The sequence below is a fragment of the Oratosquilla oratoria genome, chromosome 1 (assembly GCF_046742065.1).
Source record: "Oratosquilla oratoria isolate Oo_2021 chromosome 1, ASM4674206v1, whole genome shotgun sequence".
In the NCBI taxonomy this organism is placed as follows: domain Eukaryota; kingdom Metazoa; phylum Arthropoda; class Malacostraca; order Stomatopoda; family Squillidae; genus Oratosquilla; species Oratosquilla oratoria.
The window spans coordinates 65,237,431-65,249,930 of NC_134777.1; positions in this window are offsets into that span (position 1 = coordinate 65,237,431).

The following is a 12,500-nucleotide window of genomic DNA, read 5'->3' on the forward strand; positions in this document are numbered from 1 at the left end:
AGAACCCGGTACCAAACAACCATCATTCATACATTTGCACATCAGAGATATAGATTATGGGGTCCTTGTGCAGAGAGTGCTGTTCTTTTTGAGACATTCGATAAGAAAGAGGGAGGAGCATGGAAGAAAGAGGAGAAAGACGAAAGTAGGGAAGAAGGAGAGGATGGAATAAAAGGAAGAAGAGTAGGAAAAGAGGAAATGGGGGAAAGGGTAGAAGTAAGGAACACAAGAAAGGAATAAAGAGTGGAGGGAAGGAAGAAGACAAGGAGGGAAGGAAGGAAGAAGGAGAGGAGGGACGGAAATATTTAAGAAAATAGGGGAAGAAAGGGGGGAGAGAGTAAATAAGAAAGGGGAGAGGAAGGAAAAGGAAAGAGAAATGAAAGAGAGCATTAAGGAAAATATGGACTTATATATCAGCCTATGTGACTTTATAAACTATATAATACCAAACTCCAGACAATTTCAACAATAAGTGAAGGTTGGATCTCAACCCGAATAGGACTTAAAGGAGAAAGGAAAGAAAGTAGAGAATGAAAGAAGGAAGGAGTTGAGACGAATGTGGGAGAGAATCATCTCCCCACCGCTTGTTTTCAAATCACATCAACACCCTCACATCCACATAGAGGAATAGCCTTGTGGGGTGGTACTCCATCTCCATAATGGACTCAAGATCTCGCTTTACCTATTTCGATTATCCCTCCTCCAAATTTTCGTGCAAGGAGTGCAGACAACCAGAGACTGCTTCCATCCTCCTCCTGCCAGCCGGTGACAGAAACGGGCCCATAATGATAAAACACAAGCAATGGTTCACCATTTTTCACAGAGAAATATATGGAAAGGCACAAGAAATACTGCACACTAATGTGGGTCTGCGAATATTAATCCGATTTTCATTTCCAAATCGTTTTGCACAAAGGCTTCTCCCTAGATTTCCTATAGTTGGGCATTCTTGTTGTTTGATGTTTATATTGAGCCAATTGAGGATTTGCAATACAATGGTGTCTATCTCAGGATGTGTGTGGCCTGTAGTAGCTTCAGGAGTCTAAGTGTTGGTGTGGCCAAGACTTTGTCATAAGCTGCTGAGGGAGCAGACGGGTCATCACTCATTGATAGGTGGCGATCGTTATTCCGTAATGCACAGGTTCCCAACCTTTATATGTTGTCGAATACCCATTTTACATGTAATTATGAGGACATTACTACAATCATAAGCATTACTAACTATTACAGTCAGTAGATTAGGCCATAAAAGATATTACTTGCGCAGATTATTTACAAAAAAAAACTTGTTCAACTCTGATAATTATTAAAAAAAAATTCAACTGGTGGAAGTTCTAACATCGTAAATATGAGATCTCTGTCATAATTAGGCCTACAGAGAGTTGGTACTAGTAAATAAGGTTTTAATCATTGTGAAAGAACATCATCACCGTGTTGTTCGCGAGTAATAGGTCGAGAATCCCTACTTTAGCGCGACTTTGTAGGTCCTTCTAGCAAACGGGGAACACCTACAACATCGACAGACACTTGCAACCCAGTTGGAGCCAATAGATTTTATTGACGTTCTATAACAGATAGAGTATGGAAGGACAAAAAGTTCCATGCTTGTATCTTATGCGTATCAAGTGGCTGATGGCATTCCTTTTGCCATTTCAGCGACGTGTGTCTAGTACATCAGGTAACTTAGTTTTCTTAGAAAGTTGGCCATAGCACGTGCTCAGTTGGATAGAGGGAAGGGAGCGTTTGAGCACATCTGAGGTGAGGCTGAAGGTGGCAGCTCGGTCGATCTTGTTAGTGACTTTATTGCTTATGGTGATGGCGTTTCCCAACAATTGGTACGAAATAGCTGAGAATCCTTAGATGTTGACTATGATCAAGTGTTTGATCTGTGTTACGTCACTAATATTGTCAAAAGGCTTATTAATATCCTTACCTGAACGAAATACTATACCATTATCCAGACCAATATCAAGGGGTCTGATGAATATTGTCGATATCATATAGAGTTATCTATCTGAGAAGAGGCACTTAGTCTCCCAGATGTAAAGTGATTTTTAATCTCTCAATAAAAAGTCTGGAAAAGCCAAGCGATTTCAGTAAAATATAAAAATAAACCTCGGGATTATGGAGTTCAATGTACTATAAGTTGTCTTGTTTAGTCCTCGTATATCTCTCTCCCCTTCCATGTTTTAAATAGTCAGGGATATTCCTTCAGCAGAAAACATGTTGAATGAAATGCTTCTGAAGGCAAGGAACTATGTGGAGAGTGGTTCGAGTTCCACTTGAGCGTCAAGGCATAATGACAGTAGAGGTATATATTTGGAAACAAAGACCTTAATATCAAGCCACCTTGCAGAGAAAATATAGACTGTAAAAAAAAAAAAAAAATCAGTGCTCCAGGAGTGGTTAGTAGAGGTAGGTATGATCTTTAGAGTAACGAAAAAGCTTAAATCTCTGTTGGAAAAATACACAAACACACACCCACACCCACACACACACACACACACACACACACACACACACACACACACGCACACACACACACACACACACACAAACACACACACGCGCGCGCACACACACGCGCACACTCACACACACACACACACATACACACACACACACATACACGCATACACACACACACACACGCACGCACACACGCACGCACACACACACACACACACGCACACACACACACACACACACACACACACAAAAACACACACACACACACACACACACACACACATATATATACAGTATATATATATATACATATATATATATATATATATACATATATACATAAATATATATATATAATAAATATATATACATATAATATATATATATATATATACAGTATATATATATGTGTGTGTATATATATGTATATATATATATATATATATATACACATATATATATATGTATATATATATATATATACATCCTTGGGTTAAGTCTATCATAAATTTTATTCCTTTGTAATTCTCGAAACTGGGCCGAAATGATGTCAGGTCGCCAATTGTCACATGGTGAAGTCACAGCTCAGTTACTAGTTTGCCGTTTTCCTTGGCTCTCAGGAAGGCTTCGGGCACCATCGATGTTCGCCGGTGATTTGCCAATATCCTGTTTCGAGAGTATAAAAGGGGTCCCGCTCTCGTGGACAACAACAACACACACCAGCGAATCACCACCCAACGTGTCATCACAGGTAGGTAGTCGGCAGTTCCTGTCTAGCTTGCGTCCTACTTTCGACTCTACCACCACACCAACAATCTTCCAACCACTTCTTGTACCCTGCAGCAAGTCCCCAGTCACAGCCCATACCCTGCAGAAAGCCCTCAACCAAGGCTTATACCTTACAGCAAGCTTTAGACCATGGCTTTCACCTTGTAGCAAACCCTGGACCACGGCTTATACTTTACAGTAAGCCTTCGACCACGACACACATATAGCAGCAAACTCTGAACTATTGCCTACACTTTGCAGTACGCCCTCAACCACTGTATAAACTCAGAAGCAAACCCTCGTCCTTGTCCTCAACCCTGCAGCAATCCCTTGAACAGGCCTACTCCCTGTAGGAGTCCATCGCCCTCTGTATACACCATGCAGCAAGCCCTCCTCCGTCTCCTACGCCCAGTAGCAAGCCATCCACTATGACCAACCTTTGACTTGAAATTGATGCTCTCTTCAGTCTTCCTTTTCCAAGACAATCTTCTAGGCATTACGCTTTTTTTACTTCAATCGCTGCTCTTTGAAATATTATATAGAATAAAACAAATACCTAATAACTTATAGAAAGTGAACGTTTGAGGTGGTCACTTTCCAAAGTAGGCAATGGAGAAGCGAATTGTTGTAATCAGGCGAGACGGTGTGAACGTTATATCAATTAACTTAATTGGTTGTTTCTCCTTTTGAAGCGCTTGACGTCAAAGTAAGCAGAAGTGTCGGCTCGCGTCATGCTGCGTGCTGTGCTCGCCGTGCACAGATTTGATGGATATATTACAGTCATATTGATGACGTCAATTTGCTAGGTTTAATTTTACATTTCGTTTATTGCATAAAATAGTAATTGTTATATCAGTAATAACAATGATATTGATAATGCTAGTGATGTCAATGAATAGGACAATGATGAGGATAATAGGAATGATAAAATATCAAAATATTATATAAAAAAAATAGTAATGGTAATGATAATAACACCGGTAACATTAGTAACAAATACAGCAATCGTACAATCAGCAGCAAAGGAAAAAACAGCAGCAACAATAGGAACGACAACAACAACATCAGGGATAACAACAACAGGAGCAATAGCAGCAACAGCCGCAGTTGGAACAATAACAACAAGAGACAGAGACAATAACAACAGTAAGAACAATTGGAACGAAATGATAAAAGTAGCAACAACAACATTCGGTGGAACATGAACAGCAGCAGCAGCAAAAATGATAATAGCCCTCTTTCTATTCCGATCCTATTTTTCAACCTATCTGTCATCCATTTAGGTCTATCAAGTTCTGATTCAACTTTTCTGAATAGTATAAAATTTCGTTGGCTAATAAGAATCGTAGCAATTAATGTATCGTAAAATTCTTCTAGACCCCTGATATCGTTAGTGACCTCATTTGGTAGTAACCTTACTTCCCATGTGTCATGATCTAGATCAGGTCTATTATCCCCCCTCGCGAGTGGTACCAAGCTCACTCAGGTATTTCCTCATTCCCTTAAAGTTAACATTTTAAAGTCAGATACTAAAACTTTATTCTTATTATTCATTTCTTTACTCTTGATGCCAAATACTATTCCTAGCCTATCACCCACTACAACGTTTCTTAATATATTGAAAATCAAGTGATTTGGGAAATGATATTGTACAACATCTAAGAAAAAACAAAAAACACACCTCCTGTTCTCCTACTAAATTCTCCCAGTTAATGTTCTTATAGTTGAATTCTCCCATAATCACAATATTCTTGTGCATCAATTAATTAGGAGAATTAATAAACTTAGGAGAATTAATAAAACGCATGAAGTGACAGTCACATGGAATAAGCTTTATCCAGTTTAGGAAGATATTTCGTGCTAAAGTGATTAAAAGACTTAATGATAATCTAATTGACCAAACTTTAAGCCTTACCAAGTCATGTAGCACTTATCCATTAGAAACCTATGAGGCAAACCACGTTTCTAATTTCTATATCCATTAATCAATTACTTTTATTTCCTTTCCTTGTTCATTAGTTCACTGATCTGTTATATACTAATGTGTTTATTTGTCATATCAATGTGTGTATATTCTGTATTTATAATTTTTTATGCATTGGTAAATTTGTTCATTCTATTTACCCTAGTGCTTTAATCATCAGTTCTTTTTTATTTACAAATTGGGTTTCACGATTCATAATACAAGAAAATATAGATTTCTATAAGTTATTACGCAATGCCTGTAATATCTGCGACTGAATTGAGTGGAGCGACAGGAATGAGCTCCCTCTTCATGTATATATATGTGTATATATATATATATATATGCATATATATATGTATATATATATATGTATATACACACACACACACACACACACACACACACACACACACACACACATATATATATATATATATATATATATATATATATACATATATATATATATATATATGCATATATATATGTATATATGGAAGAAAGTATACGCTGGACTCGACGTTCGTCAATTCATTCCGACGTTTCGAACCCCGGGCAGGGTTCGAAACGTCGGAATAAATTGACGAACGTCGAGTCCAGCGTATACTTTCTTCCATAAAAATGGTTCCTGGACTCCAGCTATTTTCGAATATACATATATATATACATACATATATATATATATATATATATATATATATATATACATATATATATATATATATATATACAAGCGCCGGCTTCGCTGCCATGGCTTAGCCATGGGCGCTTGGCCTACGGAGCTGCTCGCGAATCGAACGGGCGCTTCGCGTCCTGCCCTTCGAGCCCTGCCATTCGCTCGCGGCCAATCAATCGTCTCCGTTGCCGTGACGTCAACGTTTTCGGCCAATCAGTCGTCTCCATTGCCGTGACGTCACCACTCTCGGCCAATCAGTTGTCCCCGTTACCGTGACGTCACCACTCTCTCAGCCAATCAAGTTCTCGTGGACTGTTACCAAATCACTGTCAACGGCTAGATCATTTTGTCAAAAACAGGCATGTTGATTTTTTATTTATTTATTAATATATATATAATAATATATATATATATATATATATATATATATATATATATACATATACATATATATATATATATGTATATATATATATATATACATATATATATATATATATATATATATAATTCATCTAATTAGGGAATTTTCCTATTTGTATAATATGTATGTGTTTTACAGTGAGAACTCTTCAATTGAATAAGATAATCCAGCATTAACTGTGATGTAATCATCAAAGTTGCCACATTTATGCATGGAGTTGAAGATTTAATCACAATGATGAGATTTGAGGTAAAGAAAATCGTCTATACCTACAATAAGATCCGTAAAAACCCAGGAAGAAAGAAAGAAATTTTACTATGTCGAAGGGGTTGATCAAGACAATTTAACATTTTTTGCTGAACTGAAACCCCATCATATGTATAGAACTGTCTTCCGTTAGCCAGAGTTAAATTTGCAGAGAAAAACACCTTTCGGGAGAGGTTAGATAAAGCTCATCGTCAGCGTAAAGACTTTAATGCTTTTGTGAAACTTCTCGTCCACTTTGAGAATTGAAACCCATAAAGCCCAAACGCGAAGACTTAAACATATTAAACCTTCTTTACGTTCACTCTTGAATAAGGAAAATGAGGACAAACGTCACGAAAACGCATAGCCAAACTCGTCTTTCTCCTCCACTTCTTCGTCCTTTGCGGCTGGGGTAGAGGTGGGGGGGATGGAATAGGGAGAAGGGACAGGAGGAAAAGGAGAGGAGAAGGAGAGAAGAGAAGCCGAAAGGGTAAATAGGAGAAGGAAGGAAACTGTGAGGTAGAGAAGAAGGGGGAAGTGAAAGAAAAGATAGAAGAAGAGGAGGAGACGGAAGGGTATGGGAAGGAGGTTGAAATGAAAGGACGAAATGGGGAGGAAGGACAGGAGGAGAGGGAGAGGGAGAAGGAGAGGGAAAAAGCCAAAAGGGTAGATGGGAGAGTGAAGGAAGCAGTGAGATGGGGAAGAGGGGGAAGAGGAAGAGGAGATAGAAGAGGAGACGGAAGGGTATGGGAAAGGGGATGTGGAGAGAAAGGAGGAAGAGGGAGAGGAGGGAATAACAGGAAGAGGGAGAGGGGGAGAGGAGGGAAAACAGGAAGAGGGGGAGGGAAATGTAAAATAAATACAGTGGGATGAAGGAACAGGAAGGAGGGAGAAGACAGGGTACGAGAAGGAAGATGTGAAGTGAGAAGAGAATAGAAAAAAAAAAGAGAGAGAAAGGAATAGGAAGAAGACAAGGAAAAGTAAAAGGGATCATGGATATTGGCCTATTGGGGGGTTGAAAAGTACTCCATGTAAGTTTTCAGATAGACAGCCAATCCAAGTCTATTATCTTCATATAGTTTGATCCCACGACAGACTTTATTCATCTGAAGCAATGGTTCCCAAACTAGGGGTAAATTGCCCCCCTGGGGGTGAGGTAAAAAAAATTCGGAGATAATGGAGAGGTGAAAAAAACAAAAAAAAAAAAACATTGCGGTACCCGGCATTAGGATTAATGTTAACTTAGTGCGTAAAGCTGAAAAAAAAGTTTGGGAATCAATTCACCCCATCAATTGGACGAGCCATGATAATTTTTAAGGCCAGTATAATACAATTTTATAGGAAAGATCTTATTGTAACCAGTATTATTTGTACAGATTTTTTCTAACAGTACAGAGGGCATGGGTGTTCCTATTCAGTGTCTCACTGAATGAGAGGACAAGCCGGTCAAGCCAACATGTGGGTTACATATACAGTAGAATGTAGCTTCAGGTGACAGACACATTGTATCCGATGATGATATGTAGAAATGGTCATGGTCTTGATTTTACCACCTATCACGAGTTGTAAGTCATAATGACACTAGAGTCTGTTTTCGTTTGCTTTGTGCCTGAGTAAGACCACCTGGAAAGGAGATTGTTTACATTCGTGGACGCCTGCTGAGGCTAAGATCACCTGGAAGGGAGATTGTTTACATTCGTGGACGCCTGCTGAGGTCATATGCTGAGTTGGCGACAATGCAAGTGGGCAGCGATCGGAGGTCCCTTCTCCATCACATAAAATCAGCGAGGGAGGATATCTTTAGCTGATGTGCTACAACTAAAAAAAAAAAAAATAAAGTGCTTTCACTAAGGGACACTTGCCAGTACCTAAAGACCCGTTAACTCACGGAAAGTAGTCTTATAAGTAATTTTTTCATGTGAATTTTTTCACAGATTTTTTTTTATCTTTCCTCTTCATCTTTTATTTTTCTTCTTCTTCCTTCTTATTATCTCTCCTCCTTTTCCTTATCTTTACACTTCCTTTCTATTCATTCATTATTCTCTTCCTCTTCATTCTCCTCCCCTTCTCCCTTCCTCCTCTTCTCTCTTTTTTCACTAATTCTTCTCCTCATCCTTATTCTCTTCCTACTCTTTCTTTTCTTTCTCCCCCTCTTCTTCCTTTCCCCTTTATTTTCCATCTACTCTTTATCCTCTTCTTTCTTCTTTCCTGACTCTTGTGTCTTTCTTATTCTCTTCCTACTCTTTCTTTTCTTTCTCCCCCTCTTCTTCCTTCCCTTTATTTTCCATCCACTCTTTATCCTCTTTTTCTTCTTTCCTCTTTCTTGTGTTTTTTTATTCTCCTCCTTTCTGTTCTTACTCGTGTACAATCTCTCCCCCTTTTCTCCACTTTCTCCTTTTCTTCCTCTTGATCCTCCTTTTCATCTTCCTTCTACTTCTCTTCATACCTTTCCTTCTTCTATTCCTCTTTCTCTCCCTCCTCCTCCACTTCCACTTTCTTACCATTCACTTCCTCATCCACATCCTTCTCCTCTTCCCCTTCTGCGGCTCCAAATAGTGGTCAAATTTTGTTATTCAAGATCGTGATTTGTGTCCACCTTTGCGTATTTCTTCTTTTTACATTTTACTTTCTTGTCCTTATTTGCTTATCCATTTCTCGGTTTCTTTTCAATTTCTATTCATATGTCCATGAAAATAAATCACTACACTACACAGGATGTTCTGTCCTTGGCCAATACCAAAAGATTTGTTGCAGTTCTTGAACAATTTTCTAAATCAAGTATTCTATCTTGGTTAGTAAGTTTAACTTGAGGGCGAGCTTCAAATCGGCTCTAATTTACGCCACACAAAGGATTACGAAGGATCTAAAAGGAACAGCACGCCAACAGGAGACATTTTGGTGCATAACTAGGTGGGATACAAAAAAATATATATATAATAATAAATAAATAAATAAATAAATAAATAGATAAATAGATAAATAAATAAATAAATAAATAAATAAATAAATAAATAAATGAATAAATAATAAATAAATAAACAAATGAATAAGTAAATAAAAGTAAATAGATAAATAAATAAAAAAGTTAAAGAAATAAAGAAATAAGTAGAATAAATAAATATATATCGATAGATAATAAACAAACAGATGAATAACAATAAATAAGTAATAATAAAAATGAATAGAAAAAATAAAATATGATAGATAATAAACAAACAGATGAATAACAATAAATAAGTAATAATGATAAATGAATAGAAAAAAATAAAATGTGATAGATGGCAGGTATTGACCACCGAGCTCCTTATGGCTCAAGTTTTGAAGATATTAAATTCATCTCGGTAACTTGTTCAACTAAACAACTTGATCCGCAACTTTGTTACGGCTGATCCCAGGTGGTTTTATTCACCTGATGTGTGTTCATTGCCAATTCCAAAGAATGACTACGATTTAGGGATGTTTTTACAGCAAAGATGACATACCCATCCCGAACTTGTATGATTGGTAACCACTACTTTCCCAGAATCAGTTGGGCAATCTAGCCCAATCACTGCTTCCAATCAGACGACCAGAAAGGAAATTATCATAACATAGGAGTTAGTACAAATCAATTAACATAACAAAAAAGTTCGAAGTTTCAGGATCAAATTGTTATGTCTGTTAATTAATTTTCTTTACTTATTAACGTTCTTGTTTGCTCATTTACGGACTTCTTTTGTACTGCTTCTGATCTCATTATAGACCAATGGGCTTCCGTCGACGTTCAATGTCATTGTAATATATTGCAATATATTATGATTGCGATAAGATCAATATGAAAAGCTGTGAAGCATGTGAGGTTTGAGATATTTGGATACGACCAAAATTCTCAGTATTTCCATTTGTGATCAGATACTTCTCCGTGTCAGTCATCCATGAGAGTGGGGAAGTGAACCCAGGACCTCTTGAAGTCGCGGCAGGTACACGTTTGACAACTCATGGAACTAAATTTCCAATACCATTTCATATATATGCAATCAATACAAACAACCCTTTCATCTCTGATATTGCCTCTAACTAATCAAATACAAATTTTAACCTATAAAAGTCTAATTAAGTTTCGCTTAGGCAAAGGCATTCACCATTTCACTCTGAAATGTAGTACAATCAAAGACAAAAGCCAATTCCACTCAGTTTTTGAAGATATATAAGTCCTGTTGAGTCCAGTGACGTTTTCTTCTCAAATCGGTCAAGCTGATGCCAAATTACTCTACTCGGTCAAAGGGAAAAATGTAGATCGAATAAATGTATAAGTAGAACAGGAAGAAGAGGAAGACAAAAGAAGAGAAAAAGTACAAAAGAGAGGATGGAGAATAAAAACGACAAAGGAGACGAAGGAGAAAATAACGATGAAGAAGACAAAGGGGACGAGAAAGACAAGAGGGATGATGAGGAAGAGAGGGACGAGGAGGAAGAGGACGAGGAGGACGAGGAGAGGGACGAGGAGGAAGAGGACGAGGAGGACGAGGAGGACGAGGAGGACGAAGAGGAAGAGGAGGACGAAGAGGACAAGGAGGGGGACAAGGGGGACGAGGAGGACGAATAAGACGATTAAGACGAAGAAAGAAGAAGAAGAAGAAGAAGAAGAAGAAGAAGAAGAAGAAGAAGAAGAAGAAGAAGAAGAAGAAGAAGAAGAAGAAGAAGAAGAAGAAGAAGAAGAAGAAGAAGAAGAAGAAGAAGAAGAAGAAGAAGATGAAGAAAGAAGAAGAAGAAGAAGAAGAAGGAGAAGAAGAAGAAGAGGAAGAAGATAATTGGAAGTGAGAAAAAAATACGACATTCAAACGAACATTGAAAAGCTGAAAACTTCCGAGAATTTTTTTCTTCTTTTTTTCAGGGAAGAGAAATGAAAAGAAAGGGAGAGGAAACAAAGTTAACAACGGTCGAAAGAAAAACTAAGAGGAATAAGCCCACAGAAGCAGAAAACTAAGTTTAGAGTTGATAAAAGTGAGTAGCAGATTTTCGGTAATCCATTTGCCGAGTTATACAGCTTATAGACTATTTTTATTTGAACTGCCGCCCAAGAGTTTAACCAACCGAAATTTTTTTTTACATCGAAAAGGTGAAACATATCTTAGCTTTTAAACTCGTCGTATTAAAAAAATTAAAGAATATACACCAGGAAGCACTTAGTTGTGTTCGAAGCTGTCACTTTTGCCTAATGCGCTTGGACTTTTGAAGAAGGTACGCTGGCTGAACGGGTTAGGGCGTCGTTACTTGCGGCGAAGGTCGAGGTGAGGGCGGTTCGAATCCTGCCACCAGCAAAGTTGAACCAAGGGCATGGTTCATTAAATTCTACGCTACAAAGTACTCTGTGAGGGGCACCGTCCTAGCCTCCCGATAAGGGGGAGTATGTCACGTTAAACCATATAAGAATAAATCAATCAATATCAACGAGTAACAGGCACTGCTGGGAGTTGAAGAGAAGAATGTAACTCAAAACAGCGACTGGGAATGTGCGAGTGTTACATGCTTCTGAGTGCGCCAATAGTAACAAGTGATTTAATCAACAAAAATCAGATGAGGCAAATTTTACATAGTCACCTATGTAGACAACTTATCGTTCAAGACAATACCAGACGATATTGTTCAGATCAGTGGCAATAGAATCAGATATAGACATGCATTTGACTATGAAACCTTTGCTCAACTGAATAAAACAAACGGCCTATAATGAAATTAATTAGATAGAGATTCTTAGCGTTCTGGCAACAGAGGAAATCTCATAGTCACAATTAAAAAGCTACCATTCATTATTTTCGGTTTATACGTCAATTGGTTTTGTTCATACGAGGAGATTTCTACCACTCAAAAACATTTCCTGGTTTCAGGCAGAGTTGGACAAACAAGAGGCCTAGCCCATGCGGGCGAGTCCATGTTTTTTATTATCATTCTGGCTGCCACTAGGCGACTTT